The sequence below is a fragment of the Entelurus aequoreus genome, linkage group LG28 (genome assembly GCF_033978785.1).
Source record: "Entelurus aequoreus isolate RoL-2023_Sb linkage group LG28, RoL_Eaeq_v1.1, whole genome shotgun sequence".
NCBI lineage: Eukaryota > Metazoa > Chordata > Actinopteri > Syngnathiformes > Syngnathidae > Entelurus > Entelurus aequoreus.
The window spans coordinates 27648274-27662013 of NC_084758.1; the positions used below are offsets into that span (position 1 = coordinate 27648274).

At 31.7% G+C, this 13740-nt stretch overlaps 1 protein-coding gene across 7 annotated transcripts in view; it reads left to right on the forward strand.

The window, feature by feature from the left end:
* Nucleotides 1–13740, forward strand: part of LOC133644987 (rho guanine nucleotide exchange factor 37-like) — a 69081-nt gene that overhangs the window by 18067 nt on the left and 37274 nt on the right. The gene's annotated exons all lie outside the window — the stretch shown is intronic.

The following is a 13740-nucleotide window of genomic DNA, read 5'->3' on the forward strand; positions in this document are numbered from 1 at the left end:
TGCAAGTATATATATAATGTAGTAACAGACACGTTCATAACAATATGTTATATGTACAATATACACACTGCAAGTATATATATAATGTAGTAACAGACACGTTCATAACAATATGTAATATGTACAATATACACACTGCAAGTATATATATAATGTAGTAACAGACACGTTCATAACAATATGTATTATGTACAATATACACACTGCAAGTATATATATAATGTAGTAACAGACACGTTCATAACAATATGTAATATGTACAATATACACACTGCAAGTATATATATAATGTAGTAACAGACACGTTCATAATATGTTATATGTACAATATACACACCGCAAGTGTATATATATTATGTAGTAACAGACACGTTCATAACAATATGTAATATGTACAATATACACACTGCAAGTATATATATAATGTAGTAACAGACACGTTCATAACAATATGTAATATGTACAATATACACACTGCAAGTATATATATAATGTAGTAACATACACCTTCATAACAATATGTAATATGTACAATATACACACTTCAAGTATATATATAATGTAGTAACAGACACGTTCATAACGATATGTAATATGTACAATATACACACTGCAAGTATATATATAATGTAGTAACAGACACGTTCATAACAATATGTTATATGTACAATATACACACTGCAAGTATATATATAATGTAGTAACAGACACGTTCATAACGATATGTAATATGTACAATATACACACTGCAAGTATATATATAATGTAGTAACAGACACCTTCATAATAATATGTAATATGTACAATATACACACTGCAAGTATATATATAATGTAGTAACAGACACCTTCATAACAATATGTAATATGTTTTATATACACACTGCAAGTATATATATAATGTAGTAACAGACACGTTCATAACAATATGTTATATGTACAATATACACACTGCAAGTATATATATAATGTAGTAACAGACACGTTCATAACAATATGTAATATGTTTTATATACACACTGCAAAAATATATAATGTAGTAACAGACACGTTCATAACAATATGTAATATGTACAATATACACACTGCAAGTATATATATAATGTAGTAACAGACGCGTTCATAACAATATGTTATATGTACAATATACACACTGCAAGTGTATATATATTATGTAGTAACAGACACCTTCATAACAATATGTAATATGTACAATATACACACTGCAAGTATATATACAATGTAGTAACAGACACGTTCATAACAATATGTAATATGTACAATATACACACTGCAAGTATATATATAATGTAGTAACAGACACCTTCATAACAATATGTAATATGTACAATATACACACTGCAAGTATATATATAATGTAGTAACAGACACCTTCATAACAATATGTAATATGTTTTATATACACACTGCAAGTATATATATAATGTAGTAACAGACACCTTCATAACAATATAAAATATGTACAATATACACACTGCAAGTATATATATAATGTAGTAACAGACACCTTCATAACAATATGTAATATGTACAATATACACACTGCAAGTATATATATAATGTAGTAACAGACACGTTCATAACAATATGTAATATGTACAATATACACATTGCAAGTATATATATAATGTAGTAACAGACACCTTCATAACAATATGTAATATGTACAATATACACACTGCAAGTATATATATAATGTAGTAACAGACACCTTCATAACAATATGTAATATGTACAATATACACACTGCAAGTATATATATAATGTAGTAACAGACACGTTCATAACGATATGTAATATGTACAATATACACACTGAAAGTATATATATAATGTAGTAATAGACACCTTCATAACAATATGTAATATGTTTTATACACACACTGCAAGTATATATATAATGTAGTAACCGACACCTTCATAACAATATGTAATATGTACAATATACACACTGCAAGTATATATATAATGTAGTAACAGACACCTTCATAACAATATGTAATATGTACAATATACACACTTCAAGTATATATATAATGTAGTAACAGACACGTTCATAACGATATGTAATATGTACAATATACACACTGCAAGTATATATATAATGTAGTAACAGACACGTTCATAACAATATGTAATATGTACAATATACACACTGCAAGTATATATATAATGTAGTAACAGACACGTTCATAACAATATGTAATATGTACAATATACACACTGCAAGTATATATATAATGTAGTAACAGACACGTTCATAACAATATGTAATATGTACAATATACACACTGCAAGTATATATATAATGTAGTAACAGACACCTTCATAACGATATGTATTATGTACAATATACACACTGCAAGTATATATATAATGTAGTAACAGACACGTTCATAACAATATGTATTATGTACAATATACACACTGCAAGTATATATATAATGTAGTAACAGACACCTTCATAACAATATGTTATATGTACAATATACACACTGCAAGTATATATATAATGTAGTAACATACACCTTCATAACAATATGTAATATGTACAATATACACACTGCAAGTATATATATAATGTAGTAACAGACACGTTCATAACAATATGTAATATGTACAATATACACACTGCAAGTATATATATATAATGTAGTAACAGACACCTTCATAACAATGTTATATGTACAATATACACACTGCAAGTATATATATAATGTAGTAACATACACCTTCATAACAATATGTAATATGTACAATATACACACTTCAAGTATATATATAATGTAGTAACAGACACGTTCATAACGATATGTAATATGTACAATATACACACTGCAAGTATATATATATAATGTAGTAACAGACACCTTCATAACAATATGTAATATGTACAATATACACACTGCAAGTATATATATAATGTAGTAATAGACACCTTCATAACAATATGTAATATGTTTTATATACACACTGCAAGTATATATATAATGTAGTAACAGACACCTTCATAACAATATGTAATAGGTACAATATACACACTTCAAGTATATATATAATGTAGTAACAGACACGTTCATAACGATATGTAATATGTACAATATACACACTGCAAGTATATATATAATGTAGTAACAGACACGTTCATAACAATATGTTATATGTACAATATACACACTGCAAGTGTATATATATTATGTAGTAACAGACACGTTCATAACAATATGTAATATGTACAATATACACACTGCAAGTATATATATAATGTAGTAACAGACACGTTCATAACAATATGTAATATGTACAATATACACACTGCAAGTATATATATAATGTAGTAATAGACACCTTCATAACAATATGTAATATGTTTTATATACACACTGCAAGTATATATATAATGTAGTAACAGACACGTTCATAATATGTTATATGTACAATATACACACCTTAAGTGTATATATATTATGTAGTAACAGACACGTTCATAACAATATGTAATATGTTTTATATACACACTGCAAGTATATATATAATGTAGTAACAGACACGTTCATAACAATATGTTATATGTACAATATACACACTGCAAGTATATATATAATGTAGTAACAGACACGTTCATAACAATATGTAATATGTACAATATACACACTGCAAGTATATATATAATGTAGTAACAGACACGTTCATAACAATATGTATTATGTACAATATACACACTGCAAGTATATATATAATGTAGTAACAGACACGTTCATAACAATATGTAATATGTACAATATACACACTGCAAGTATATATATAATGTAGTAACAGACACGTTCATAATATGTTATATGTACAATATACACACCGCAAGTGTATATATATTATGTAGTAACAGACACGTTCATAACAATATGTAATATGTACAATATACACACTGCAAGTATATATATAATGTAGTAACAGACACGTTCATAACAATATGTAATATGTACAATATACACACTGCAAGTATATATATAATGTAGTAACATACACCTTCATAACAATATGTAATATGTACAATATACACACTTCAAGTATATATATAATGTAGTAACAGACACGTTCATAACGATATGTAATATGTACAATATACACACTGCAAGTATATATATAATGTAGTAACAGACACGTTCATAACAATATGTTATATGTACAATATACACACTGCAAGTATATATATAATGTAGTAACAGACACGTTCATAACGATATGTAATATGTACAATATACACACTGCAAGTATATATATAATGTAGTAACAGACACCTTCATAATAATATGTAATATGTACAATATACACACTGCAAGTATATATATAATGTAGTAACAGACACCTTCATAACAATATGTAATATGTTTTATATACACACTGCAAGTATATATATAATGTAGTAACAGACACGTTCATAACAATATGTTATATGTACAATATACACACTGCAAGTATATATATAATGTAGTAACAGACACGTTCATAACAATATGTTATATGTACAATATACACACTGCAAGTATATATATAATGTAGTAACAGACACGTTCATAACAATATGTAATATGTTTTATATACACACTGCAAAAATATATAATGTAGTAACAGACACGTTCATAACAATATGTAATATGTACAATATACACACTGCAAGTATATATATAATGTAGTAACAGACGCGTTCATAACAATATGTTATATGTACAATATACACACTGCAAGTGTATATATATTATGTAGTAACAGACACGTTCATAACAATATTTAATATGTACAATATACACACTGCAAGTATATATATAATGTAGTAACAGACACGTTCATAACAATATGTAATATGTACAATATACACACTGCAAGTATATATATAATGTAGTAACAGACACGTTCATAACAATATGTATTATGTACAATATACACACTGCAAGTATATATATAATGTAGTAACAGACACCTTCATAACAATATGTAATATGTTTTATATACACACTACAAGTATATATATAATGTAGTAGCAGACACCTTCATAACAATATGTAATGTTTTATATACACACTGCAAGTATATATATAATGTAGTAACAGACACGTTTATAACAATATGTAATATGTTTTGTATACACACTGCAAGTATATATATAATGTAGTAACAGACACCTTCATAACAATATGTAATATGTTTTATATACACACTACAAGTATATATATATAATGTAGTAGCAGACACCTTCATAACAATATGTAATGTTTTATATACACACTGCAAGTATATATATAATGTAGTAACAGACACGTTTATAACAATATGTAATATGTTTTGTATACACACTGCAAGTATATATATAATGTAGTAACAGACACGTTCATAACAATATGTAATATGTACAATATACACACTGCAAGTATATATATAATGTAGTAACAGACACGGTCATAACAATATGTAATATGTACAATATACACACTGCAAGTATATATATAATGTAGTAACAGACACGTTCATAACAATATGTAATATGTTTTATATACACACTGCAAGTATATATATAATGTAGTAACAGACACGTTCATAACAATATGTAATATGTTTTATATACACACTGCAAGTATATATATAATGTAGTAACAGACACGTTCATAACAATATGTAATATGTACAATATACACACTGCAAGTATATATATAATGTAGTAACAGACACGTTCATAACAATATGTTATATGTACAATATACACACTGCAAGTGTATATATATTATGTAGTAACAGACACGTTCATAACAATATTTAATATGTACAATATACACACTGCAAGTATATATATAATGTAGTAACAGACACGTTCATAACAATATGTAATATGTACAATATACACACTGCAAGTATATATATAATGTAGTAACAGACACCTTCATAACAATATGTATTATGTACAATATACACACTGCAAGTATATATATAATGTGGTAACAGACACCTTCATAACAATATGTAGTATGTTTTATATACACACTACAAGTATATATATAATGTAGTAGCAGACACCTTCATAACAATATGTAATGTTTTATATACACACTGCAAGTATATATATAATGTAATAACAGACACGTTTATAACAATATGTAATATGTTTTGTATACACACTGCAAGTATATATATAATGTAGTAACAGACAATATGTACAATTTTTACTGTATCTTAATCATTGCCAGGACTGATTTCTTCAGCGCATAGATTTCCATTTCCATAGTAGCGCACTTCCGACTTCTGGCAACAACTGCATGTTCCTATTTCCGGAAACAGACGCGCGTGTGTCTTTTAATCATGACAGAATCGACAAGACAACGAAGACGATTATTTTTGGACAAATGAAGATCCGCAACCTTATCTTTTTGAAGGTGAGGATAAACTACTGCTTATAGAACCGACCACAAAGGAAGGATGAGGCATTGGAGCTGACGGAAGCTGAGAGAGTGAGGTGAAAGTGACTTTGACACTATAAATGTGGAACTTGGAGCCAAGCTTTTTCGACATAAATGGAGTGCTTACCCAAATAAACGGGACAAAATTTCCCTGGCCAGCTGGATCAAACACACAACTGTCCAGGAAGTGAGTCTCTATAATTGTAATTATGATACACGCCGCACATCATGCGTGTTATTATTACAGAACATACGCTGTTGAGCTAGCTGTGTACAAACAAAACATGAAATGTGGCCCAATACTTTACAGATACTGTAACGTTGATTGTTCATGTTTTTCAGTCAGTACAGATTGGTGTCCTATCGCATTGTGTTGTACATTACAAACTCAAACGTGTCTCGTGTTGTCATAGAAGCGAGCTTTTCTCTTTGCGTAGCTAGCTTTTACGGCTAATACTGAAGCATGCCGATGTGTTACTATGCTAGAAAAAGAGTCCCTCAGTGTTCTCTCTTATAATAACAATGTCACTACAGCTTGGTTATTATACAGGTTACGGAATGCAAATTAAGTATAGTTGGCGGTTTTCAAATGCATTTTTAAGTTATTTAGAGGTAGAATTGATTGCTCCCATTAGCTGCATTGCTAGCTACTGTAACTTATTTTTATGGGCTTGCCTGTTTGTGATGTTAAGTTCCTGTTATAAGCTCTTATACAGTATATGCCTTGAGCTCTTATTTTGAAGGCACTAAGAGCGGAAGTGGTGACACGTTGTAGTGGAGCGAAGGTTTTGAAAAGAAAGGAAATAAAGTGGTCCTCGTGTAAAACTGGAGCCTCCGTGTTTGTTATTTTGTAGTTTTGTACAGTATAGGCGACATATATAAACCCTCGGTTACATTACAATGTGTCACCGCTTCCGCTCTTGGCGCCTTCAAAATAAGAGCTCAAGGCATATACTTATACTTATAACAGGAACTTAACATCACAAAGAGGCAAGCCCATAAAAATAGGTTACACTACCTAAGGTGAGTCGATTTTTACATGTTAGAATGCATAAAAAAACAAAAACCTTTTGTCTTCTTGTCTCTCATAAAGATTGTGAACAAAATTGAATTCCAATAAACGTGCAGATCCCCTTTACCTGCGGGTATAGGGTTGCACAATACACACGATATAAATGTCATAAACTCGGTCGACAATAGAGCTTTTAATACTATCGTTATGACGTGATGATGCATGTTTATGACATATTTTATGTGCGTTTAGACTGAAGTCACATTTGAAAAAATCAGATGTGATGTGGCCTGAATCTGATGCCAAAAGGTCAGATTTGAAGCACTTTGGAGCGTTCAGACAGGCCAAAAAAAATCAGATCTGTATCACTTAGGGCAAAAAAATCAGATTTGCTTTGCAGTGTAAACGGGGCCCTAGGGTCGGCCTTTTGCGCGCTAAAAAAGTAGGTTCGTTGTGGTTCACAATGCAGGGCTACTTCTAATGTGCCCTATAAAAAGTGGTACATGGATGTCTGCTGCATGTTTCACTACATAACAAAATGCCACAGCTCTGAGCATGATACAATGAATTTGCAGTAAATGAGTGTCTCCATGGTGAAAGCCGCGCACAGTCCTTTAAATAGGGCGTTCTGCACCACTTTTGCACTTATTAATTAGTAGATCATACGCAACATGGCCACTTTATAGTTTGCACACGCGGTTTAGTGTGTGGTATTTGGATCTTGTTATTCGCTGGAATAGTTTAGATACCCCTTGAATGAATGAATCATTTAGGGCTCGGACTTGTAGAAAGTCTTTCCAGAAGAGTGGAAACTTTTAAGTTACTTTTTGCACTAATGCAGCACCAGTGGAAGGATGACAACTTGCATTGTCCCTCGTGCTGCATCACAGCCCATGCTTGGTTGTAATTAACCGTGGCACTAATTGTCACAGCAGAGCGGCGGCAGATGCTTTGTAAGTAGCTCGCCGGCCTCCCGCGGAGCTTCACTCCCAATGTTCCGGCTCAGGACATGCATGACAATACTCTGCGGGTTTTTATTGTGGCGTAAACAATCACAACAAAGCAATCGTTAGCTCCGCCTCTCTCCTTCTCTATTCCAGCATTAGCCTGGCTAGCATCAGTGCTTTACCATGAATTGATTAACGTGGACCCCGACTTAAACAAGTTGAAAAACGTATTGGGGTGTTACCATTTAGTGGTCAATTGTACGGAATATGTACTGTACTGTGCAATCTACTACAAAAAGTCTCGATCAATCAATGCTAATCTGCACTGCACAAGCTCCCCTTTTGGACCAATTGATAATTGTTTGGCTTTTGTCAAAGTAAGACTGTCATTGTCAGTTCTTATTCAACAGATATCTCTAATGAATCTTTTTTTATACTGCTTGTCCTCATTAGGCTCACCTATCAGCTGGAGCCTATCCCAGACGACGTTTTGGGTTAAAGAGGCATGGTGACCCAAAGAGACAACAGTTTATGTTTGTTTTGAACAGGGTTATTTAATTGTAAAGCACATATTTACATTGGGTACAGCAGGGGTCACCAACCTTTTTGAAACCAAGGGCTACTTCTTGGGTACTGATTAATGCGAAGGGCTACCAGTTAGATACACACTTAAATAAATTGCCAGAAGTAGCCAATTTGCTCAATTTACCTTTAACTCTGTTATTACTAATAATTAATGATATTTATCTTTGTGGAAACACTGATCATCTAAATTATTTCTCACAATAAATATATATAGAAACAGATAAATATCAATATGCAACACTTTATTTTTATATTTTCTCTAAGTGCACATTTTTCAAATTGAACTTTTTCAAATGATCACTTCTAAGACAGTCTTGTGAAATCACAATATCCCATTTTAACTAGCTAGCCACTAACATTTTTTAACAAATCATGAATTACTTTGCACCATGTTTGTACAAATAATAACTCATGTAAAATGCAAAAGTAAACTCTCAAATTTTTAAATCATGTCACACTTTGAACTGGACACCAAATCTGTTATCTGTTTCTTTGTCAGTTAGTGGGAAGCCTGGCATTGCATGCTGTTAACTAGTGTGTTGTACTCTGGTGTGTAACTTGACACTGCAACTCTGAGTGAGTCTTGCAGATGTGCATCAGTGAGGCGTGTTCTGTGTTTGTTCTTGATGAAGTTCATGTCAGAAAAGGCTGATTCACAAAGATAAGATTTTTCCTCATTGTTTGCGGAACCTTCTTAATCTTTTGGACATATTTTCACAGCAATCTGGCCTTAAGCTTAATTATGATAAATGTAAAATGTTAAGGATCGGAAATCTAAAGGGAACGTCCTTTCGAATGGAATGCAAAGTGCCTGTTTTGTGGACAGATGGACCAGTTAACATACTTGGTGTTGTTGTCCCAGAAAATCTGGAAGATCTAGGCTCAGTAAATTATGATAATCGACTAAGAAAGCTGGACAAAATTATGCAATTATGGAAAGGGAAATCCCTAACCTTGTATGTTAAAATGTCTATTGCCAACTCGTTAATTATTCCTCAATTTATTTATTTGTTTTTGTCATTACCAGCTCCATCACAAAACTTTTTTAAGATTTATGAGCGAGGGTCTTCGATTTTGTCTGGAACGGCAAACCAGAAAAGATTAAAAGAAAGGTTTTGTACAAAGAGTATGAATATGGGGGCCTGAAACTTCTCAACCTTGAAGCTATGTGTCTGTCTTTAAAAGCATCAATTGTTCCAAAGATGTATTTAAACATTGAGTGGTACACAAATGTCCTGTTGGACAAAAAACATGTACTGTATCAAAAGAAATTGTATCCTTTTTTAAAAGTGATCCCCTCCCAGAGAGTCTGCTGGGAAACAGCATAAAGGAAACAATCCACTCATAGTGGTGTTTTCAATTTTATGTGCCAGAAAAAAGAGACGATATTTTGAAGCAGTTAATATGGATGAACTCTAATATTGTAATAGATGGAAAGCCTTTCTTTTGGAAAAATATGTTTGAAAGAGGAATCATTTTTGTCAATGATATTATCAATGAGAATGGTAAAATTATGAAGTATGATGAATTTAGAGCTATGTATGGTGATGCTTGCTCAAGCTTTTCATTTTATCAACTAACTGGAGTAATTGGGAAAAGATGGAAACAAATAATTAATTATGGAACTACTAAATTATTAGTTTGTAAACCTCTAATAAGAAATTCTAGTTGGCAAAAAGGAACTAAAATAAATAGAAAAATATATAATTTTTATTTAATAAAGAAATCTTTGAAGGCTGCCTCATACAACACAAATGGAAAATGGGAGGACTTTTTTGACTGCCCGTTGCCATGGGATGCCATATTCAAACTAATCTATAAAACCACTATTGATGTGCAAAATCGTTATTTTCAAATTAAAATTATTTATAACTTCTTACCCACAGGGAAAATGTTAAAATTATGGAATATGACAGAGTCAGATGATTGCCGATTTTGTTGTCAGGAGCCTGAATCCACCCTGCATTTGTTTTGGTATTGTCATATTGTGTCTTTGTTTTGGGTGGAAGTTGAAAAAATGTGTTTAAGGATTGGTTTGTTTATGAAGCTTAATGTGGTTTCTGTTATTTTAGGAGAGTTCATTGACAATCATGATTTAGTCAATTTAATTATAGTACTCGGTAAAATGTTTATTTTTAAGGCCAAAAACAGATATTCACTTAGTATTACTTTCTTTAAAACATTTATTCAGTATTTTCTAACTTTAGAAAGTTACATGGTTGAAAACGATAATGATGCCAAAAAACATTAAAAAAAAGATGAGAAGTCCTCAAAGGCTTATTTTGAAAGTATAATTATGTTTATAGATTATATGATATCTGTTGTTGTGTTCCCTAATTTGAGTGACCTGGACATAATCTGGACTGTACATAAATGCTTATTTTGAAAATGTAATTTTGTTTATAAATTATATGCAATCTGTTGTGTTCCCTAATTTTTTTCTGTGTACATGAATGAAGGTGTGTGTTGCTGAGTCCGACTTGGACATTATCTGGACTGGACCTGGTTTAAAAAACCCTTTAAACAAATCTAATTTCATTGACAACCTGGTCTGTTGAAGATAAGGCCCTTTTTTAAAAAATAAAATAAAATAAGATAAATAAATAAAAAACATTTTCTTGGATAAAAAAGAAAGTAAAACAATATAAAAATAATTACATAAAAAATAGTAATTAAGGAAAATGTTAGTGGACCAGCAGCCTATACAATCATGTGTGCTTCAGGGACTGTGTCCCTTGCAGATGTGTTGTCTATGTTGTGGGAACCAGAATATTGGTAGCAGAAAGAAATAACCCCTTTTGTGTGAGTGGGTGTGGATGAGTGTGCATGGGGGAGGTTGTTTGGGTTGATGCACTGATTGAAAGTGTATCTTGTGTTTTTTCTATGTAGATTTAATTAAAAAAAAAATATATATATTTTTTTTTTTCTTAGAACAGGCCCGCGGGCGACTCATCTGGTCCTTACGGGCGACCTGGTGCCCGCGGGCACCGCGTTGGTGACCCCTGGGGTACAGAAAGTATTTAGACCTTTTTAGATTTTTAAAAGTTTTATTGCAACCATTTGCTAAAATCAAAAAAGTTAATTGTATTTCTTTTTTCTAAAGAATTGTGATTCTTATTTGTAACAATTCTTAATTGATTAAAAAAAAAAAAATGTTTTTATTTTTTTAAATGTATTTTTTCTATCATATAGTTGATTGTAGATGATCATATCTACTGTACAGATTTACTTTAGAAAAGAGAAGTGTTGGATACTTCTCTTGTTGCCTTATTTGTACCTGACTTTATTAAATGTTTAAGTACATTTTTAAAAAAAAGCAAGTTTTCTTTTAGGTAATATGGAAGTGTTTCACAGCCGTTTATCTATTTTATGGATGAATGTAGTTAATCATAGAACTGGCACCCAGTGTTATTAAAAAATATTGATTTTTAATTGAGAATAGTTTTGAATCGATTCTGAGTTGAATCGTTACCCCCCAGGAATCGAATCGTGTGGTGTCCAAACATTCACAGCCCTAATTTAGCATGCCTGCTCCTGGCTTTCTCTCGTGTGTAACATGTTTCGTCTCAACCTCCAGTGATAAAAATACTTGAAATACTAAAAAATTCAGTTTATTTGCAGTAATGAAGGTGATTATTAATACAGCTTGTGTTCCGTCACGTGACTTCTTTCCAGAAATGAATGGCGGTCGACCAAGCCGAGATGGCTGTTGTACAGCAAGCAGCGTGCGAAATATCTGGGTAAAAGACGCTTAAATCTTCCTACAAAAAGCAGATAAGAGCAAAAAGTCAAACTATGCAATGAAATAGATCCCTATACTTTATCAAAAAAAGATTTGTCGAGTGATATCAAGGATTATATGTCGGTCGCGTTCCCAGACATGGCCAAGTATTGTGCTCCAGACGCAATTCTACACAACAAAACAGATGGAAACTTGGGAAAACATGGAGGTCTACAACTTCTTTGTGTGTGACTGCGTCAAGGAAATTGGTATCAAGACTCTCCCGGATAATTTTGCATCGTTTTTACTCTGGTAAGGTTGCATTTTATGATTTAACTTTGCGTCTACTGCCATGTTTGTTACTGTTGCAGGCGCTGTTAACGAGTAGCGTGTTTTTCCTTGTCTTTATCAAAATGATAGATGTCAACATTGTGTATGTGCTGAAAGATTCATTTATGATTGTTGTCTTTATCAAAATATAACTATATACACTACCGTTCAAAAGTTTGGGGTCACATTGAAATGTCCTTATTTTTGAAGGAAAAGCACTGTACTTTTCAATGAAGATAACTTTAAACTAGTCTTAACTTTAAAGAAATACACTCTATACATTGCTAATGTGGTAAATGACTATTCTAGCTGCAAATGTCTGGTTTTTGGTGCAATATCTACATAGGTGTATAGAGGCCCATTTCCAGCAACTATCACTCCAGTGTTCTAATGGTACAATGTGTTTGCTCATTGGCTCAGAAGGCTAATTGATGATTAGAAAACCCTTGTGCAATCATGTTCACACATTTAGCTCGTTACAGAAGCTACAAAACTGACCTTCCTTTGAGCAGATTGAGTTTCTGGAGCATCACATTTGTGGGGTCAATTAAACGCTCAAAATGGCCAGAAAAAGAGAACTTTCATCTGAAACTCGACAGTCTATTCTTGTTCTTAGAAATGAAGGCTATTCCACAAAATTGTTTGGGTGACCCCAAACTTTTGAACGGTAGTGTATGTGC